This window comes from Saimiri boliviensis, chromosome 7 (genome assembly GCF_048565385.1).
Source record: "Saimiri boliviensis isolate mSaiBol1 chromosome 7, mSaiBol1.pri, whole genome shotgun sequence".
Taxonomy (NCBI): Eukaryota; Metazoa; Chordata; class Mammalia; order Primates; family Cebidae; genus Saimiri; species Saimiri boliviensis.
In genome coordinates this window covers 43,672,848-43,693,671 of record NC_133455.1, presented here as the reverse complement: position 1 = coordinate 43,693,671, position 20,824 = coordinate 43,672,848, and the positions used below count along the sequence as shown (strand labels likewise).

The 20,824-nt window shown below is 38.0% G+C and overlaps 1 long non-coding RNA gene across 1 annotated transcript in view; it reads right to left on the bottom strand.

Annotated features, from left to right (window-relative positions):
* Positions 1-446: 446 nt before the first annotated feature.
* LOC141584990 (uncharacterized) overlaps positions 447-20,824 on the bottom strand; it is an 84,573-nt gene continuing 64,195 nt past the window's right edge. Inside the window, exon 4 of the long non-coding RNA XR_012518271.1 lies at positions 447-567. This is a non-coding gene — a long non-coding RNA (uncharacterized LOC141584990). The remainder of the gene's footprint in view (positions 568-20,824) is intronic.

Below are 20,824 nucleotides of genomic sequence, written 5' to 3'. Positions count from 1 at the left end.
AAATTACCAGGCCCAAGATGGATGACATCATGCAGGGCAAATGAAGATCATTTCTTTCTACATTGATTGGTTCTTGGGTTTGTTTATACCTCAGTTGCCTGGCCCTTGTTGTAAGTAACCAGATATTGTAGTTTTAAAACAAGCTTTCCATTTGCATCACTGGGCAATGAGTGCAGCCAACAGGAAGCTCAGTGATTCAGATAACTTGTTTTAATTGAAATCAATACCAATGCAAGCAAAGCTGACTGGAATGGAAGCGCTATGCTCTGATGGAATCATTTCATGGTCTCTGCCAATCACAACCACTATCAGGAATGAACTCTAACTTCTACAGTGACTCATAACGCTTTCCAGGAGGAAAAGTAAAAGAGTCTCTAAACCAGTAAAAGTTTTCAATTAGGAAAAAAGGAATTTACCTCTTCAGGTCTCTGTTAAGTTTCGGTTAATAGACTCCAGTTCAACTCCAGCTTGAGATTCCATTAATAAAAAATGACAATTAGCTATACTAGTTCCTCTTCTGCCAGCCCTTCTCCAACCTGTCCCTTCCATGCTGATCACAGAGTAGGTCTGGTGATAAAAAAGAATAATTTTTATAATTAACATGTATCAAGCATGTTCTAGGTGCAGAACCATGTTCTAGTCCAGCAGTTAGCAAAATCAGCAAACTCTGTGTACAAAAGGGACCAACAGTAAATATTTTAGGCTTTGTGGGCCATATGTCTTCACTGTGACTACTCAGTTCTGCTGATGTAACCAAATGCAGACATAGACAATACTTTATGAATGGATGTCTCTGTGTCCTAATAAAACTTTATTTACAAAACAAACAGCAAGCAGGATTTAGCTTGTAAAACCCTGTTCTTGGCTTTACATGTGTTATCATTTAATCTTCACTGAGAAGGGTATTATTATTCTGATTTTTCATATAGGTGAATTGATATCCCCAAGGCTTCTCTTCTAGTAATGGGTGAAGCCATGTCTAACATCAAAGAGGTATCTTACACCAAAGCAGACTATACTTTATTCATTTTGCCACGCCACTGCCTGGCTGAGGAAGGAGCAAGGAAGCCTGGAAAATAGTAAAAGCTTCAGTGCTGAGCCTAATTATTTACAAATACAACTACTAGTTTAAAGAGTGTCTAACTCTTCCCTCTCAGTGATCTAGTGTTGACTTGGCCAAATTATTCATGATGTGAGCTATGTAAAGAGTCAGATGCCACCTAACAAAAGCATTGTGAGCATGTGAACTCCTAAAATAAGTTTGCTCTCCATGACTCCTGGAGCTTCTAATCCACATAAGGGGTCAAAAACTGTGACATGTTTGATGAGTACTTGAGAATTAATTTAGTATCTCACAAAGACCATATTTATAATATCGATGTGTTTAATGCCCATCACAAGAACAAGAAATGACTGTGTCTATATCCCTGAAGAGCCTTACACTGCACATAATACATAAATTCTCCAAAAATATTGTGCCATGCCTTCATGGAATATCAGTATAACAAAAGTGAGATATGATCTCTGTTCTTCACAAGCTGACACTCTAGCAGAAAAGAAAACATATATGTACAAATATTATAGTCTGTCCTTTATTATTGCTTATAACCATCAAAAGAGAATCATCAAAAGAGAAAAGTGCTATAGTTGTTCAGAGGAGAAAAGAGAATTTAATTACAGGGACATCTTAGAAGATGCAGCATCAAAGCTGGCTCTTAGAACATGAGTAGGATTAGGTAGTTGGAGATGTTGGAAGAAGGGCATCTCAGGCAAAGGAGACGTGATAAGCAAAAAGAAGGATATGGGAAAAGATAGGTCATCTCCATAGGACAGACACTGCTTGGTTTGACTAGAGCATTGGGCAAAAGAGGGGGGCAATGAAAGGCAAGAATAGAAAAGGAATTTGCAGAAAGCATGACTTAAATTGTCATAGAAAGATTTTGAGATAAAAACTGATGAAATGTATTTTCGAACAAAATATTTCAAAGTTTTCTATTTTCCCCAAAATGCAGAATTATTTTCCTAACTTACAAGGAAGTTGACAGGAAAACAATGATGCTGAATTGTAATATAGCTGAAACATTACAGTCATAAGGTAGAGGAGATGATATCATATGCAATCATCTATAAAGTTATTATATTTGTTACTTCTTAGTTCTGTGGATTTATATCTATTCTAATTTCATATCCTGTCTCAGGAAGTATCATCATCTCACTAGGTAAAAACCAAATCTATTTGTTCTCACCATTGTATTCCTAGCAACGATCAAAGTGCCTGATGTATAGAAGATACTCAGTAAATGTTTAAAGAAGAAGTGAATGAAGTTGTATTGTCCTTCATCTTCATTAAAATGACCATCTTATCTGCTTATTTATTGGTTTGGGTAAGTATATGTCAGCTATTTGAAAGGTAACTAAGACATTTACAAATAAATTTTATTTAAAAAATACAATGACATAATAAACATTAGTTAGATTAAGATTCTTGCCCTGATTTTAGAGTTGATTTATAAAAGAATCAAATAAACCTGGGTTTTTATTTTAAAATAAGAACCATTAAAATTTAGCCATATATGAGAGTTCCATATAGTTATTTCTGATGGTTACAAATAACTCAATTCAGAAGAATCATATACTTAAATCAAAATAATAATTATCTGCCTCCTAATTATTTTTGCACTTCACTACCATCTCCTATTCCTGTCTGACCTATTCTGCTCCAGGCTTATCTCCCTGAAGTTCAAGTATGACCATGTTTTAGCCTTTGGTATGCCCAGATTAATGGTTCATATATAATTTAAATATTTGCAAAATTTTACTAGTAATATTCTAGTAAGTATATTACAGCAATATAAGGTAAATTATGACCAGCAATTAGGAGGTTTTCATGGGTATTACTGTGTTGGTCTGGGTTAGTCTTTGGGGTCTGGCTGGAGGGAAAGCATTCCCTGCATTTCCTAATCACTGAAGCTAAAGCAGGATTTCCTTGCCAAGTAGGCAAAGTACAATGTTTAGAGACACCCTTGCCTCAGAGTAAGATGATGAAACCCCCAGATGGTAGTTTGCTATTTTCATATGGCACAGAAAAGTGTAGTGTCAATAGACCATGAAATTGAAACATGAGAATGGTCCAGAGTGGTGCAACTTCCACAATAAAGGCAGTGTTTCTATTTTTTTCTTTTTTCTTTTTGCCATTAGCTATTACTGTTACTTGAGAAAACATTTATTGGTGATAGTGATTACGGTGGTGACGAAATCCATCCCTCTGCAATGCAAACATTCAGCTAGCTCCTGAGGTTATTATAGTGGCTCTGTTTGAGCAGCGTGGCTTCCAAAGTGGAGGTGGAAATTAAATGGCATTTACATAGGAGAGCTGTACGGATAATTAGTAATTCGACACACAGCCGTTCAGAACAAGGTCAACATGAGAAGTCATATAAGCATCATATGATAACCATTTAATGGGCTGTGTGAAATGAGTGGGTGGTCTAGGCTCAGCTCTGGCCAGGTACTGGTTCCCACACTTCCAGGCTCAGGAAAAGGTCTACAGTTCAAATGCATACAAAGAGTCATGCATACAGCTCTTGCTGGGTAGAGTTAGCTATGAAAGTTGCCATTAGGCCAGAGGCCAGAGCTCCTTCTGGATAAATAAAGTCATTCAATGAAGCTGCAAATGTGTGACATTTTAAGTGCACTGACCTGACTAAATTATACCAGTTAGTAAAAATGTTCAACTTGAATAGTTTTTCCATTTCTTTGCCATAATATTGTGAAAGGGACTGGACCGAGTCATGCTAATCCTGGGGAAAATTAGGTGTTTGGATACAGGAAGAGCAGAAATGCCTCATGTTGAAGCCTTAATAACAGGAAAAATAAAAAGTGGCTGTCCATTCATGAGAAACACTTCAGGTGGTGTCACACTATGGGAATGTACCAGTCTACTGGGTGGAGCTCAGACAGCTCTAGTTATAAAATATTCATCCCTCCCTCATCTCCACTGGATTTGTGAGAGTGTCCATCTTCAATGGTACTGTAAATATAGATCATTTCTGTAAATGATCTGTAAATATAGATCATTCTTCCATGTTCAGGGCAAACAAACAGAGAAGAGCAAAAAAACGTGCCATATTATGCTAAGATTTGCTAATAGCATACTTTAGCACTAGTGATTTGTAGATGTTCAAATCAACAGACAGTTGTCACAGGCTTATTGTGTACTATTCTGGACACCACTAACCCTACATCTCAGGCCCCATCTAAAGAGAGGACAAGCAAGGTCAACACATAGATATATTTAAAAATATTTATAACAGGGGTCAGCAAAGTTTTCTTATAAAAGGCCAAGTAGTAAAAACTGCTGCCTTCATGGGTCATGTTAGTTTCTACTCACTACTACTCAATTCTGACACTGTGGTGCAAAAACACCCATGAATAATACATCAATGAAGGAGTGTGGCTATCTTCCCATAAAACTTCATTTTAAGAGTAGGCAGCAGGCCTACAGGCTGTAATTTGCTGACTCCTGTACTAGAACACATAAAGTCATCCAAAATTCAAAGTGAGAGAAAAGAGATGGAAGAGCCAGGGTTTACTGACTATTTTCCTCAAACTGTGATTTGATTTCTCTCAGAGATGGCTATGGAAACATGAATTAATCCCCCTAGCCAGATGCAGAAGTAACTTCACTGTCAGAGTATTTTATTAATTCATGATTTATGTTTCATCTACTTTCAGAAAGAATCTGAAGTAGCTGTCACTGAGAATACATTCGTACAGGCTTGCTTGCTTGGTGTGATGGAAGAGACTTTCCCAATCAAGGCAATTCTAAGTAGAATTACATGTCACCAATTAGAAATTATTTGAAGAGACAAGTTGTTTTTCTCTGCTCTTAGTTAAGATGGGCTGTGCCAAGATTGAGCAGACAAAACTAGCAAGGAAAGAGGGGTCCTCATAAAATGTTCAAAGCAGATCACAGACCAGTAGAGGAGAACTTTTGAGGGATGGAGTATGAGCTAAATTTGTAGTTGGTGTCAAATCACAGCATTACGGATCATTAAACGAGAGAAAATGAAAGAAAAAGAGGACTGACGTTTTCTGAGAAATTAATGCTGCCAAGCATAGCATTAAATACTTTAAAAATGAGTTATCCTGGCTGGGTGCCATGGCTCACATCTGTAATCGCAGCACTTTGTGAGGCCGAAGTTTGTGGACTGCTTGAGTTCAAGAGTTCAAAACTAGCCTGGACAACGTGGCAAAACACACTCTATACAAAAAAATACAAAAATTAGTCAAGCATGGTGGTGTGCACCTACAGTAACAGCTACTGGAGAAGTTGAGGTGGGAGGATCCCTTGAGCCCAGGAGGTTGAGGTTGCAATAAGCCAAGCCAAGATCTTGCCACTCCAGGCTAGGCAACAGAGACAGACGCTGTCTCAAAAAAAAAAAAAAAAAAAAAAAAAAAATATATATATATATATATATATATATATATATAAAATAAGTTATTGATTTAATCCTTCCCTTTTTATTTTCTGTACAGATATTTTTAAATAAATTTTTGCATATATTTGAAGTTTACATGATATTATGAGATACATATAGATAACAAAATGGTTACCGTAGTGAAGTAGATTAACATAGCTATTATTGCACATAGTTTACTTTATTTTTTGTGGCAAGAGGAGCTAAAATCCCCTTAAAACCCCCTAGTACAATACAATTTTATTAACTATAGTCCTTATATTGTACATTAGATCTCTAGACTTGTTCTTCCCACATATCTGCTACTTTTTGTCTTTTGACCTGCATCTCCTCATTACCTCTCTCCCCTTCTGGTTCTTAGTATCTGTATCTGCTGGGTTTTTTTTTTTCTCTTTCTCTACTATGTACATCTGACTTTTATTGTTTTTAAGATTCCATGTAAATATTGCATATTTTTGCATATGCATAAATTTTGAAGATGCATAAATATTGCATATTGCATAAGTGAGCTCATGCAATATTTTTCTTTCCATGTCTCACTTCTTTCACTTAATATAATGTTGTCCATGTTCATCCATCTTGTGAAAATAGCAGGCTCTCCTTCTTTCATAAGGCTGAATAGCATTCCATTGTATCTATACATATCACATTTTCTTAATCCATTTGTCTGTCAAGGGACATGTAGGTTGTTTCTGTATCTTGGCTATTATGAATAACACTGCAATAAACATAAGAGTGCAGATGTCTTTACAAGGTGGTGATTTTATATCCTTTGGGTACATGGCCAGAAGATAGATTGCTGGGTCTTATAGTGGTTCAGGATTTCCTTTTCTCCACACCCTCACCAACACTTGTTATTTCTTGTCTTTTTGATAATAGCTATCCTAATGAGTGTGAGGTGATGTTTCATAGTGCTTTTAATGTGCATTTCCTTGATGATTCGTGATGCTTAACACATTTTCAAGTATCTGTTGGCCATTTTGATGTCTTCTTCGAAGAAATGTCTGTTCAGGTACTTTGCTCATTTCCAAACCTGGTTATTTGTTTTCTGCTATTGAGTTGTAAGAGTTCTTTATAAATTATGGATATTAACCTTTTATCAAATATGTGGTTTGCAAATATCTTTTCTCAGTCCATAGGTTGCCTGCTCATTTTGTTGATTGTTTTCTTTGCTGTGCAGAAGCTTTTTAGTTTTATGTAGTTCTAATTATTTGTTCTTGCTTTTGCAGCCTGAGGTTTTGGTATTATGTCCCAAAAATCATTGCCAAGGTTAATATCAAGGAGCTCTACCCCTACATTCTATTCTAGGAGTTGTATGATTTTAGGCCTTACACCCTTTAATGTTTTCAATCTTCTGGGGTAGGTATATTTAGCTACATATTACAGAAAAGAAAAAATTAAAACATCCTTAATTTGTACAACTAGTAACTCCAGGAGTTGTGATTTGAACCCAGCTGTATCTATTCCAAAGCGTATGGCTTTCTGTTAACATTTACTCTTGAGCACAAAACATCAAGATTTTGTCCACCTCAAGTCAACAATTCTTACCTCATTTTAATTCTGGCTTTTATTCTCTGCTTATTGTTAAATCAAATTATTATAAATATGTTCTTTTAAAATGCCTAATCCTATGATTGGTATATAGTGCTTTATGTTTGAGATTACTGGGTCAGGAGAAATCAAATAACAGGCCACATATCAAAAACTATATTCTCTCTTCTTTCTCATTTAGTTCACTGAAGCTGGCTTGCTAATATTTTATAACTTTTCTGCATTTAGCTACAAATCAGGCTTGATAGTATAAATATAAGAATGGCGGCCGGGCGTGGTGGCTCAAGCCTGTAATCCCAGCACTTTGGGAGGCCGAGGCGGGTGGATCACAAGGTCAAGAGATCGAGACCATCCTGGTCAACATGGTGAAACCCCGTCTCTACTAAAAATACAAAAAATTAGCTGGGCATGGTGGTGTGTGCCTGTAATCCCAGCTACTTAGGAGGCTGAGGCAGGAGAATTGCCTGAACCCAGGAGGTGGAGGTTGCGGTGAGCCGAGATCGCGCCATTGCACTCCAGCCTGGGTAACAAGAGCAAAACTCCGTCTCAAAAAAAAAAAAAAAAGAATGGCTAACATTTATTGGGTACTAAATATATCACAGTCACATCATTTTATAATTTTTTGATCACCCTATGGGGTGGGTACTATCATATCTCCATTTCACAAAAAATGTCTCTTACTAAGAGAATCATTTGCTCTGGGTCACTCAGCTAGTAAGTAGCTGAACTTGGAGTCAAACCCAGACCTTCTTAAATTATTTATAAGTTCAGACCTTACAGAAAAATCACAAGGATACTTTTTCTGCTTATCCATGTATGAAAAGACCCCCAAGAAGCTAAGCACCTTCTTTCCTATAATCAGCTAAACACACTTTTGAGACCTCGAAAAGGCGTCTAAGGAAGAATAAGCAGCTCTCTTACTCCAGCCTACTCACTCTTACTGCTTTTTCAATAGTCCCTGCAGAAATTGGGAGTCAAGCATAGTGGGAAAAAAAAGAAGGTAAGGAGGCAGAGGACTGACACTTTTGAAGGAGAAACAGGAACAGCTTAATAAAATCCATTCAAAAATTGTATTTGGAGAATATATATTTATATATGCTTTGGTCCAAGAGTAATCACAACTAAAATTCAAATACTGCCCTTGCCAGAATCTTTTACTGACATAGAGGTAGGATTTGTGCCAACTATGAAAGAAAGTCAACAAGTTCTTTACTTTTTTTTTTATTTCCCAGCAGCCAGCTACTTATAACACCCCTGGTGGGTTTTCAGTTGCAAACTTAAGAATCCATGACTTTTTACTGAATTTCAGAGAGTCCCACATGCTATGTGCATTCTCCTAAGGCTGTAAGTCAAATGGCAAACTATGTGTTTTATTTCCAAGTAGGAAGAATCTAGTTTCTCTGACATTGTCACATATTCGTTGTTCTTTTAAAACTCTTCACCTATATGAAATCAAGATATGATTCTTAAACAACAAAGACTGTAATTGTATTAGCAACACAATGAGTCACCCTATCACTCCGACCCTGAATAAATGTGAGAAGCATCTGTTGAAATGGAATCTTTGGTCTCCCTTTAATAGGCCAAATGTCTCCAAGGACAGAATAGTGGGAGGAAGTAATCCAGCTGCTCAGACTGCAAATCTTTGGTCCTTGAAAGAAAAATCAGGAAAGCATCGTGAAAAAAGTAAATGTGCACACTTTACCTTGGGAAAAGATTAACAAGGCTTAGTTAGAACGCTGATCATTTGATTGCTTGTGTTTCTATTTATTCCTCAGAGGAGGTCTGGCAACAGTGAATTTTCCTCCCTAGTGTGCTCTTCAAATTGATTTTTAAACTTTTCCAAGGCCACTTTAGGGAGGCAAAAGATAGTCTACCTGCCCTACCTACTTCCTTTACTGCTGCAAAAAGGCAAACAAACAAAAATAGCAACAACAAAAAACACAACCTCATGAAACGAATGGAAAGAAGGGTGTTGTTGCTAATAAGGCACCAATGAAAGAGGTGAACAAAATGGTTTCTTACTGTCAAAAACAAAAATATAGCATACAAATTATTGTATGAAGTGGGAGGTAGAGGCAACTCAGTAATCTAAAACTACTCAAAGCATATCTGAATGGCCTTGGGTGGCTTGCAAATGCCCTTGGACCAGGGCAAGGTTACTTTTTAAGAGGACAGAAAACTTTTCTCATGAGAGAACATTGCCCTTGTGGTTTGGGGAGAGGATGCTGTGGAAAGGGAAAAAGTTCAAAATCTAGAGTTAAAAGGGAGCTTGTGCAGTAGTTGCTCCGAGTCCCTCAGGGTTGACCACTCCTTCTTGTCATTCTCACTGCTCCCCAGTCTCACCTATATAAGGCAAGAGGAGCACAATCTAGAATCTTGACACTCTGACATTGCTTGCCTCAGCTCTCCTGTGTGTACCCTGGAGAGAACGTAACTTGAAAGCTGAAAGGACGCATTAGAAAAGCTGTGCCTCATCTTCTTGCTCTGAGAGGGTTTGGGTTTAATTTCTTTTTCCATTCTGCCAAAGGCAGTAAGGAGAAGGAAGATCTCAACCTTGCTGAGGGAAGGAAATGGCAGGGCTGGCATGGAGAATGGCAGAATAGCTCTGGCCAACGTCATGGCAATTGATGTACGTGCCCAGAGGTGCATACTTTGGGGCTAGCAGCAGAAAAAAAAAATACCAGGCAGGCTGAGCAGCATGGAGCAGTGACAGACAGCGAGTGGAGGCAAGGGAATAAGGCCAACTCTGAGGAGTGTATGCAGCAGACGAAATCTGAGGCACCTCACACTGCCTTTGTCGTGAGTAGAGACATAATGAATAAATATGTAATGGATCCCTTAGGTATTGTGCTGCTAAAATCAGCCACTGACAGACTAAGAACTTCTGGGGAGTTCTGTTAACAGGAGCAAAGACATTATCATCAGCATAATACATATTCATTGGGCATTTCCTATGGCCCAGGAATTGTGCTAGCCCTTTGCATACATTATCTCTTTCATCCCCACAACACTTCTGTATTTTAGGTACTGTACTTCCCTAGAGTGGTATGGCTTTTTACAAAAGATAAGGAAAGGGAGTTCCTTGGAAGGTTGAGAATCTTGCCCAAAATCACACAGCTGACACTTGGCAGAGTGAGGACTGTTTCTCAGGTCTGTCTCACTCCAAAGGTGGACTCTTTAAACAATGCTGAAGTACTCCCAGTAGTCCTGCCTTGGTTCTCTGCTTCAGGCTTGCATGTATAATAGTCATATTCACTTAACTCATTCATGCAGCAAAGATGTGTAAGGACCTACTATGTGCCAGTCCCAGTGCTCAGCAATGAGGAAACATTTATGGACAAAAATTGACAGGATCGCAGCCTTTTAGAACTTTCAACATAGTGGAGGTAACAGGCATAACCAAATGATTGTACAAATAAATGTGAAATGAAAAGTCTGACAAATACTATGCAGGATTTGAAAGCAGATAAGAGTGAGGAGCATTTGCTAAGTCTGAAGGTTTCCTAGAAAAGAGACCAGTGAGTTAACAATAGCGAATGATAGAAAATAACCAGGGAAAGGGTGGTGTTGAGAGCAGCATTTCATCTTGTTCTAAAGCCCTGGGGTAGGGAAGAGGGAACAGGACATGTTGGAGAAATTAATAAAAAAGAGTCAGGGTTATTAACGAGGCTACAGAAAGAAAAAGATAAAAGGTCTCTGGAGGATTTAAAAAATAGTAAAGTCCTAAAAAATTAAAAAAAAAAAAAAAAACAGAGTCACATATGTTTCAATGTTGAGTGGTATGATGCAGTAATAATAAGAGCCAACATATATCTTGTTGGTCATACATTCCTTATACGAATATGTGTATGTGTTTTACATATATTTATTCATTTAATCCTCTTTATAAGCCTTTGAAAAATGGGTATTCTTATTAGCCTCATTTTATAGAAAAGGAAATAGAGGCACAGAGTTTAAGTGACTTCTGCAGCTTTTTTTTCTAGAGAAGGTTGGGAGATTTCCTTCTAATAGCCTCTATTTGTTCTCAGAAATATAATATAGCAAACATGAATACTACAAGAAAAACTTAAGTGTCATCTCAAAGACTCTCATGAACTACAAAAAATTGTTAACAACCCATCCCTGACCTTGAGAATTATAGTCACGGTGGACTGCTACATGTCTTGCCCACTCTTGCACCAAGAGGAATGAAAGAAGGTTGTATGTCTGTTCCTCAAAAAATCGCAGGAAGGAATATATACCCTACAAGAGTGACAGGAAGGCCAAGTGATTGAGGAAAGACTAGGTGACGTGCAGAGATAAACTAAGTCAGGTAAGGGCATGGTAGGCTAGAAGCCCTATAAGAAGAAACCAGTAAGATCCAGAGAAGGAAAAGATGTATTTGTGGCTGAAAGGGAAGTACATGGGAGACTTAGTTTATTTACAGTGTCCTTGTGTTTACAATGGGCATTGTTTAAAACTTCTTTTATCCCAGAATTATTTCCCAGAACTTCCTACCAGGTCTCCCAGAACACTGAGATTTACATCTGAAAAACCAGTACACAACGGGGAACAACTGTGGTCTTCAACTTACACAGCTAATGCTCTTTCCCCAACTCTTACATCACCAGGAACCACAAGCCAACACATGCTGTAAGGATGTAACCAGCTAAAAGGAAAACATTCGTTATCAGAGAGAATTGCCCAACTCCTAAATACTCGGCTGTGCAGGAAAAATAAAATTCTACTTAATGAAATTATCAAAAGTTGACTTTTGAAAGTCTTTCATGGGTCATTCTCATTGCCATTTCAGTCACCCTCAAGTTGCAAATCTACAACTGGAGTCTGTGATGTTTAGGCAACACTCAACTATCTGCACATCCAGTAATTTATAATCCACATGTATATAACCCAAATGCTGCATTTAGCTAGAAATCTCCACTGCCTCCTCCTCCTCATCCATAAATAACTTTCCTGGCACTTTTTACTAGAGGAAGATGCTTTTCTTGAGTTTAACTTTGCCTCCCTCCAGCCTTCTAACACAAGCTGAAACAGTCAGTGTTCAGGTGTTCAAGGGATACCTCCTACCCCATGAAAGTGAACTAGTCACAAAATGTGGCATCCTACTTCCACGTCCTCCTGAGTCTGTGGGAAGAGGATGTAATACACTTACTAAGTTGAACTTTAAGCAGAACTTCCCTAGGTAGCCAGAGGAAAATGTCCATGAACTCAAGCCAAGCCAAAGTTGCCATTCCCAGCCTTGTGGGCAGCCAGCCCACCCTTTCGGAAGTGCCTCAGACAGTACTTTGTTATGTTTCTCGAGTGAGGAAGCTTCCTGTAGGTCGCGGTGTCTCCAGCCTCACAAGCAGGAGAATAGCTGGAGCTCAGTCATCTGTCCCCCTCATCCTGTCAGAAGGAAAGGTCAGAATTCCCATTTAAACAGCCTTAGCAGAGTTGATGGAAAAAACATGAGAAAAAGGAAAACTACAGAGAGTCCAAAGCGTTGTGGAAAATTATTTATACACACACACATACACACACACATATATATATATATACACACACATCACAGCATATATGTGCAAACCACCTAATACATGTGTATATATGTTTATAATACTGATATATAACAAATAATACACATAATACATTAGAAGTATATACATACATAAACATACATATATGTGTGTATATATACATGTGAATATGTAATATGTATGTATTTTATATATATTGTTTGTGTATTTCTAAATATATAAAATATTGCCCTATCTTCCTTTCCACACATACTGGCTCTGATTTCACAGTGCTTCCAAGCACATCTAAAAGACTCAAAACAATGAAAATTAAAAAAGCAATGCCAGCTTCCAGTAGGATGGATGGTGGATTTCAAAACTCGACGTTCAAAGCCAGGATTAAACGCTGATCCAGCCCATGGTAGACAGGTGCCTGAGGAAAGGAAGGATTTGGCAACTGCTTCCAACATCCTTCCATCTCCAAACATAAAAGTTCAACAACCCACATTGTTCCCTTATTCTTTGTTCAAATGAGAAGAAACACTTCTGTCAAGGCATTTGTTTTGGCTCCCAAATGGTCTCAGAACATCCTGAACATCCTAGAATCTGCCTGCTGGGTGAAAGCAAGGTGGGAAGGGACATGCTGAGGACCACTTGGGTGGCAGGCTGTTCCCTCCATGCCCAAGGCATCTGGACTTTGAAGTTTGGAAAACTTTCTTCATGGAACATTGATTTCCATACACTTTGATCCTTCAAGACTTTAAGAGATATGGTAAGATAAACTTCCCCAAAAGGAACAAGTACAGCTTAGGGAGAAGTTATAAATGTTCCCAAAAATTTCCTTAATAATCAGAGCAGTTCATAGCAAAGTACTGTAGGCCTGCTGCTGAAAAGAGAAAACTCTGCCTTCATCATGATCATCCCTTTCCTAATGGAAGTGTGTTTGTGAAGTGCAAATCTCCTTAAATGACTGAAAAGTTTCTTTTTTCTAAACTGCACAATGGCATTGCCTGTCCCAAAGCAAACATGACAGGTATGTGTGATTTTTCTTCCAGCTGTTTTGGTTATTTTCTAAGTCAGAAAAGGCCAGCCTGGCTTCGTCCTTATCGGCTGGATTACTGTCTGACTGTTAGCACACACATTTAACTAGGATAAAAATCACCCCTGCAAATCAATGGTATTTAAATAGTTATAAATCAACAGGTTCTCCCCTGGGATTGTGTGTGAGCCGTTGGATATGACAAAACGAAAGCCAGCTCTGAAACTAAAGAACATAAAGGTCCTTTGCTACTGGAATGCTTATAAATGCCTCTGACAGGCATTTGAGACTCTCTGCAATCTGCTTCCATCTGCCTTTCTAGGCATCACACCCCTGTCTTCAAATCAGATACTTGTCTCAAGTGCCATCAAGCTGCTTCCTGTCTTAGTATCAGCCCTCTGGCTTTTCTTGGCCTCTCTTCTTGCCTTTACCCTTAGGATTCTAACCAGCCCAAGGAATTCGGCTCCTTGTGAACTTTAGAATTCAGACCACTGCATTCTCTTTCCTCTAAATTTGGTTGTACTCTTATAATTATAGCTTCAAACCCTTCTTTTCTCTAGTTGTCAGTAGTAAACAAGCAATTGTTTCTCAAAATATAGGTAAACAAATTTTAAAATGCTATCTGTGCTATGGGAAACAAAATGGATAGAGGAAGACCAGGATGGGGGTACAATTTTAGACAGGAGATAAGAAAAGATATTGTTGAGGAGGATACCTTTGAAATGAACAAAGGAAACCTGCCATCAAAGGGCTGAGAGAGGAGAATCTGAAGAATTCGAGACAGATGGCTAGAGAGGACCTTGACTGGTGTTTCAGAAACAAAAAGGAAGCCAGATCCGAATGAGGAAAGTGATAATGATACGTTCAGAAAGGAGGGCAGTGGGAGATGATGTGGGTCCTTGTTGGCTGGACAAGAAGTTGGGTTTTCCTCTAGTGTAATGGAAAACCTTTGGAGGACTTTCACTGAGGAAGTGATATAAGCTGGTTTATGTTTTCAAAAGAGCTCTCTATTTGCAAAGTGGAGAAAAGATAGTAGCAGGTAAACCAAAGGCCTGGAGCTGACCTGCTGGGATTCCAGGTGAAAGGTAAGAGAGGCTTCCCTAGGCTGGTAGTGGTGGAGATGAGAAAAAGTGGTGCGACTGAGGATATAGTCTTAAGATACAGTCAATAATTTTTGATAATGAATTGAATACAGTTTATAAGGGAAAGAGAATAATCAAGAATAACTGCTAGATTTTGACCTAACCAACTAATGTGACTCACGCAATGTTCTATTACATCCAGTCACTAAACACTATGATTGTCTTCCAATTATTGAACATTTGTTATGCGTTTTGTATGCTTTAGCCATTGTTTATAATCAGTAGATACGCCTGTGAGTAGGTATTGTGACCAACATTTAACTGATGAGCAAAATGGACCTCTAGAAGTGAATTGGCCCAAAATCACACAGCCTGGCCAGGTTTCAAATCATGGCCAGTGAGATTCCAAAATGTGTACTCTCTCCATTCAGTTACTACTCCCTTAGCTTGTCCATTGATTACTAGAGGTACATTAGCACTGAAGTCTGTCCTTTAACTATGCAGGCAGAGAAGAGACTGGACAGCAGGAAGCCGTAAGTGAACGCCACGCCTCTCTGGATGGTGGATCATATAGATTAGTTTTTCTTTACACATTTTTAGGAAGTACTTTTTGTCTTTTAGGTTATTAGGGTTCTTTGTTTTGTTTTCTATAAGGAAAACTGGGGAATCAAAAGCTAAGTCTGGACACAAGCTGTATTCCAATTCCAGCCCTACACATAATATTTGTATATGCTTCAGCAAGTTTCTTAGCTGCTAAGAGTGTTAATTTCCTTGTCTATAGAGTGTATGTAATATTTACCTGGATTGGTGGTATGAAGATTAAATGAGAAATATAGGAAGCATTTAATGCAATGCCAAGTAAAATTGACAAGTAGAAAACTCTCAAATAAATAGTACCTAGTTTAGTGGGGGCTCCCAATTATTCAAGTCAGTATTTTATTTTCTGTGATTTATTTCTGTCTTATTAGGTGAGGTAACTCAGACAAAAAAGAAAGTAACTTGCCTAATAGTCAAGATAAATTAGAGTCAGGACAAGAATTCCCATTTCCTAATTCCCTGAACACATCCACTAAATCACCCAGTCTCTTGGGTATCATGTGTTTTTTAAACTGCTACCCAAATGATTGCTCCTGGATTCGGTAGTCACCCAAATCACAGCTGCTACAGACTAGCCATTCGAATAAATAAACTAGAAAGTCATGCAATCAGGCTCAGAAGACTCCTAAATCAAATTTCTGCTAGGGATGCACACTGCTGAAAAATCTATTGCTAGTCGGAAAATTGTCAGTGTGACCTTAAGAGTTATTTTCATTTGGGAGATATACAATCTGTTAATCTGTGTGTCTTAAAAGAAATACATTTTCTACTCTATCCTATCAAGTCACAGGACATGCAGAATTCTGAAATCCTCAACACAGAGATCCCTTTTCCTTAAGCTAAAACAATTTCCTTGAGGTAACTGGTAGAATGAGAAGTAGTTCTGATGCCTCTTTGATGATCAAAATTACCTGAAAAATTTAGTAAAAATGATTTCCCCATCTCCAAATTCTCAGAGATTCCAATCCAGTAGATCTGGGGTGGGGTCCAGGAATAAATATTTCTTAAAATCTGTTTGTTAGCCACCAGGAAAGGCAAATCAAAGTCACAATCAGATATATTACACCCATAGAAATAGCTATGTTCAACAAGACAAGTGTTGATGAGGATGTGGAGAAATCTGAATTATCAGACACTGCTAATGGGAATGTAAAATGCTATGACAGCTTTGGGGGAAAAAAGTGGGCAGTTGAGCAGTTAAACGTAGAGTTCCCACTAGTCCCAGTAAATCCTCTCTTAGGTATTGATGTGGTTTGGTGTCCCTACTCAAATCTCCTCTTGGATTGTAGTTCCCATAATTCCCATGTGTCATGGGAGGTACCTGGTGGGAGGTAATTGAATTATAGGGGCAGTTATCCCCATGCTGCTGTTCTTGTGATAGTAAATTCTCATGAGATCTGATGGTTTTAAAGGGGTTTTTCCTGTTTTGCTTGGTAGTTCTCTTTTCCTTCTTTGCTTGGCAGTCCTCTTCCTACCACCATGTGAAGAAGGATATGTTTGCTTCTTTTTCTGCCATGATTGCTTTCTGAGGCCTCCCCAGCCATGCTGAATTATGATTCAATCAAACCTCTTTCCTTTATAAATTACCTAGTCTCATGTATGTCTTTATTAGCAATGTGGGAACTGACTAATACAGTAAATTGGTACCATAGAGAGTGGGGTGCTGCTGGAAAGATACCCAAAAATGTGGAAGCAACTTTGGAACTGGATAACAGGCAGAGGTTGAAACAGTTTGGAGGGCTCAGAAGTAGATAGGAAAATGTGGAAAAGTCTGGAACTTCCTAGAGACTTGTTGGGTGGCTTTGATCAAAATGCTGACAATGATATGGACAATGAGTTGCAAACTGGAGTAAAGGTCACTCTTTCTATGCAAAGAGACTGGCAGCATTTTGCCCCAGCCCTAGAGATTTGTGGAACTTTGAACATGATAGAGATGATTTAAGGTGTCTGGCAGAAGAAATTTCTAAAGAGCAAAGCATTCAAGAGGAAGCCGAAGTCAGGTGCAATGGCTCATGCCTGTAATCCCAGCACTTTGGCAGGTCAAGGAAGGCAGATCACCTGAGGTCAGGCATTTAAGACCAGCCTGGTCAACATGGTGAAACTCCATCTCTACTAAAAACATGAAAAATAACCAGGCATGGTTGTCAGGAGTTTGAGATCAGCCTGGTCAAAATGGTGAAACTCCATCTCTACTAAAAATATAAAAATTAGTCTGATGTGATGGTAGGTAACTGTAATCCCAGCTACTAGGGAAGCTGAAGCAGGAGAATTGCTTAAACCTGGGAAGTAGAGGTTTCAGTGAGCCAAGATCACACCATTGCACTCCACCCTAGATGACAGAGCAAGACTCTACCTTAAAACAAAACAAAACAAAACAAAACAAAACAAAACAAAACAAAACAAAACAAGAGAGCATAAAAGCTTGGAAAGTAGATATGCACAATTTGTTCACTTGGCATTCCCACTAATAATACAGGGTCAACTTACATTCAAAATGTAGCCATTTCAATTTAAATTCAAATGCGAGCCATTGCACAGCCACATGAAATTTTAAAAAACACATAACATTGCAACAAGGGACCATTTTTCACTCTTACTTCTATGGCTATGTTACACAGAGGTTATTTAGACAAACAGTTATGCCCAGTGTCCTCATCTCTAAATTGATATAATAGCTTCATAAATTTGTGGTCAGGAAGAGATGGCATAATGCACATAATGTACTTAATATACTTCCTAAGTAGTCAATAATGTTAGCTATTATTATCATTGTCATGAAGATCCTAAAACTGGGATATCAGCTATGTTTGACAGCATATTTGCTTTTAAATTATTTTATAATCTGACTACAATTTAGTTTGAACAAGTGTAACCAAAAGTAAATATTAAAAATGTATAAGGCCGAATTGATTCAGTTATAATGAGATAGGGCTTCAAGTGAGATGTCTGAAAGCCTGAGTTAAAAACCTTTACCAGAGAAGAGAATAGCTGGCCATGTCAGAGAAGATTTTTATCAATACAAGTGGTTGCTATGGGTTGAATTCAGTGCCTTCAGAATTCATGTGGTGAAGTCCTAACCTCATTCCAGTACCCCAATGAACTTGTTTAGAAATAGAATTTTTGCAGATCTAATTAATCAGGTTAAGACGAGGTCATACTGAAGTTAGATGGGTCCCTCATTCAATATGATTATTGTGCTTAGGGGAAATTGGAATAAAGACCTACACACAAAGAAAATACCAAGAGAAGATGAAGGTAGAGATCTGGGTGATGCTTCTACAAGCTAAGGAATGCCAACGATTGCTAGTAAACCACAAGAAGCTGGGTGAGATGCATACAACAGATTCTGTTTCATAGTCCTCAGAGGGTACTAACCCTGCTAACACCTTGATCTTGGACTTTGAGCCTCAAGAACTGTGAGACAGTAGGATTCTCTTGTTTATGCCACCCAATTGATAGTATGATGGCATGCTAGTAAATGAACATGGTGCTATATAACTGGCTTGGTAGTAACTAATGCAAGTCAATGGTTCTACATCTGTAGCATGTTTTCAAATCACTGGGAGGGTTTAAAACAAAACAAACAAACAAACAAAAACATAGCTAGCTGGGCCCCACCCCAGAGTTCTAATTCAGTGCATCTGAAGTAGGGTTGGCGAATTTGTATTTCTCATAAGTTCCTAGGTGGTGATGCTCAGGCTGCTATTCTGATGATATTTTGAAAATCTCTGTGTAGGTTTTTCAGAGAAAGGAGAGCCATCTGAGGGTTTAAGTGTGTGGATTAAGAAACTGTCAGAAGCAGGAAAACACATGTCTAAAATCCTACCTTCTCAGAAAATCTCCAAGTCTCCCCACCTGAACTTCCCCTCCCCATGCCAATCCTGTAACAAATTGAAAAAAACTAGTTTATTTTTAACCAATGGGGAATATTGTTTTCAATCATATTAAGGGATCCAGCTGAATGGTTTTGGATAAGTTATGTAAGCTCTCTGAGTCTCACTCATCTATCAAATGGGGAGAGCCACACTCTGAAATTTGTTGAAAATTAACACTAACATTCATTCATGCTTTTCGCAAAACAATAGATATTTATTAGAAATAAATGATATTATCTGCAATACTCCTGGGAACTGCATCTATGATGATTCTTAACATAGTATCAATCAATAAGTAACAATTGAATCCCTTATTATATTTACCAAGTTTTACATACACAGAATATATTAGGCACTTAATAAATATTTTCTTAGATGAAATAATACCTTATAACATCAGTATCAAGAATTCAGAATTTGGAGCCAGATTCTCTGGGTTCAAATTATGGCTTTGCTATTTAATCTTTCTGTGATTCAGTTTCCTCATTTATGGCATAATAATAACAAACACTACAATCACAGAGATGCTGTGTGTATTCAATGAATTAGCATGTGTAATGTAATTAAAATGGTACCTGGTATTTCATGAGAACTTGTTTTATCAATATTAATATTAAAATAGTAAGCATATATGTATGTGTTAAGGGCATGCCAATAGGAGCCTGGCAGTGAGAACAGGAAAAGGTTTTTAGGGAAGATTGAGTTTTAAGTTGTTCTTGTAAAAAGTAGTAAAATTCAACTATGTATTATTACATTCTGAAAATGTTCAAGGTCATTATAGTAACTACCCAGGGAAAGTAAGTAGGAAATTAAGCCCTCTAAAGAGTCTGATTACATACATAAACCATCATCACAACTTGTACCTCACACCTGCATTTTTATAATAAATTAAAACCAAGAGGATCAAGAGGCAAGAGAGGTGGAGACAAGGTTGTATTTTTTAGGCAGATAACCACCATGTTTTTACTATTCATTTGTATACAAGCTGGGTCTAGGTGATATATGAATATGCACAGATTTCCTTAATATTCAGATTTCTCCAACCACACTAGAGTTCTATTTAAGACAACATCCATCACACCACGGTTTGGGGAGTATTACAAATTCCCCCAAATATTAGTGCCTAACTGGAGTCTCTTGAATTAAAAATGAAAATGTATGGGAAACACATACCAGGCACCAGAAGAGTATTCAATAAAAGTTAACAGACTCTGAAGAAAACCATATAATATGAAAAACATGTATGTTAAGAATCAAGCAATATAATATAAATAAAAGGAATGCAGGATGTTAAAGAAAGGAGTAGGGAAGGGAGTAAAAAGGTGGTTCTTGGTCTATGTCATAGATTTTCCAGCTTTGCTTAAAGTGCCCTCTGCAGGGAACATAGATTTTTAGAGGAATCCCAGGTTTTGTTCAATTTGTGCCTTGTATCCAGGAGTTCCATGGTTCTGGTAGAGACTGTGCAGAAGTCATGAAAGTCATGAACTATGAACCTCAGCTGAGTAAATGAACAATCCCATGGAAGAAATGTGTGGCCTTCTCTTTTCTACCCAGCTGCAAATGGGAGTTCTGTTGATTCCAACTTACAAGATGTGTAAAAAATCTTGTAGCCCAACTAACCTGGATTTGGTTCCAGATGGTCATTTACTATATGTGATCTCAGGCAACTTAACCTCTCAAAATCTCCATCTCCCTGTCACTT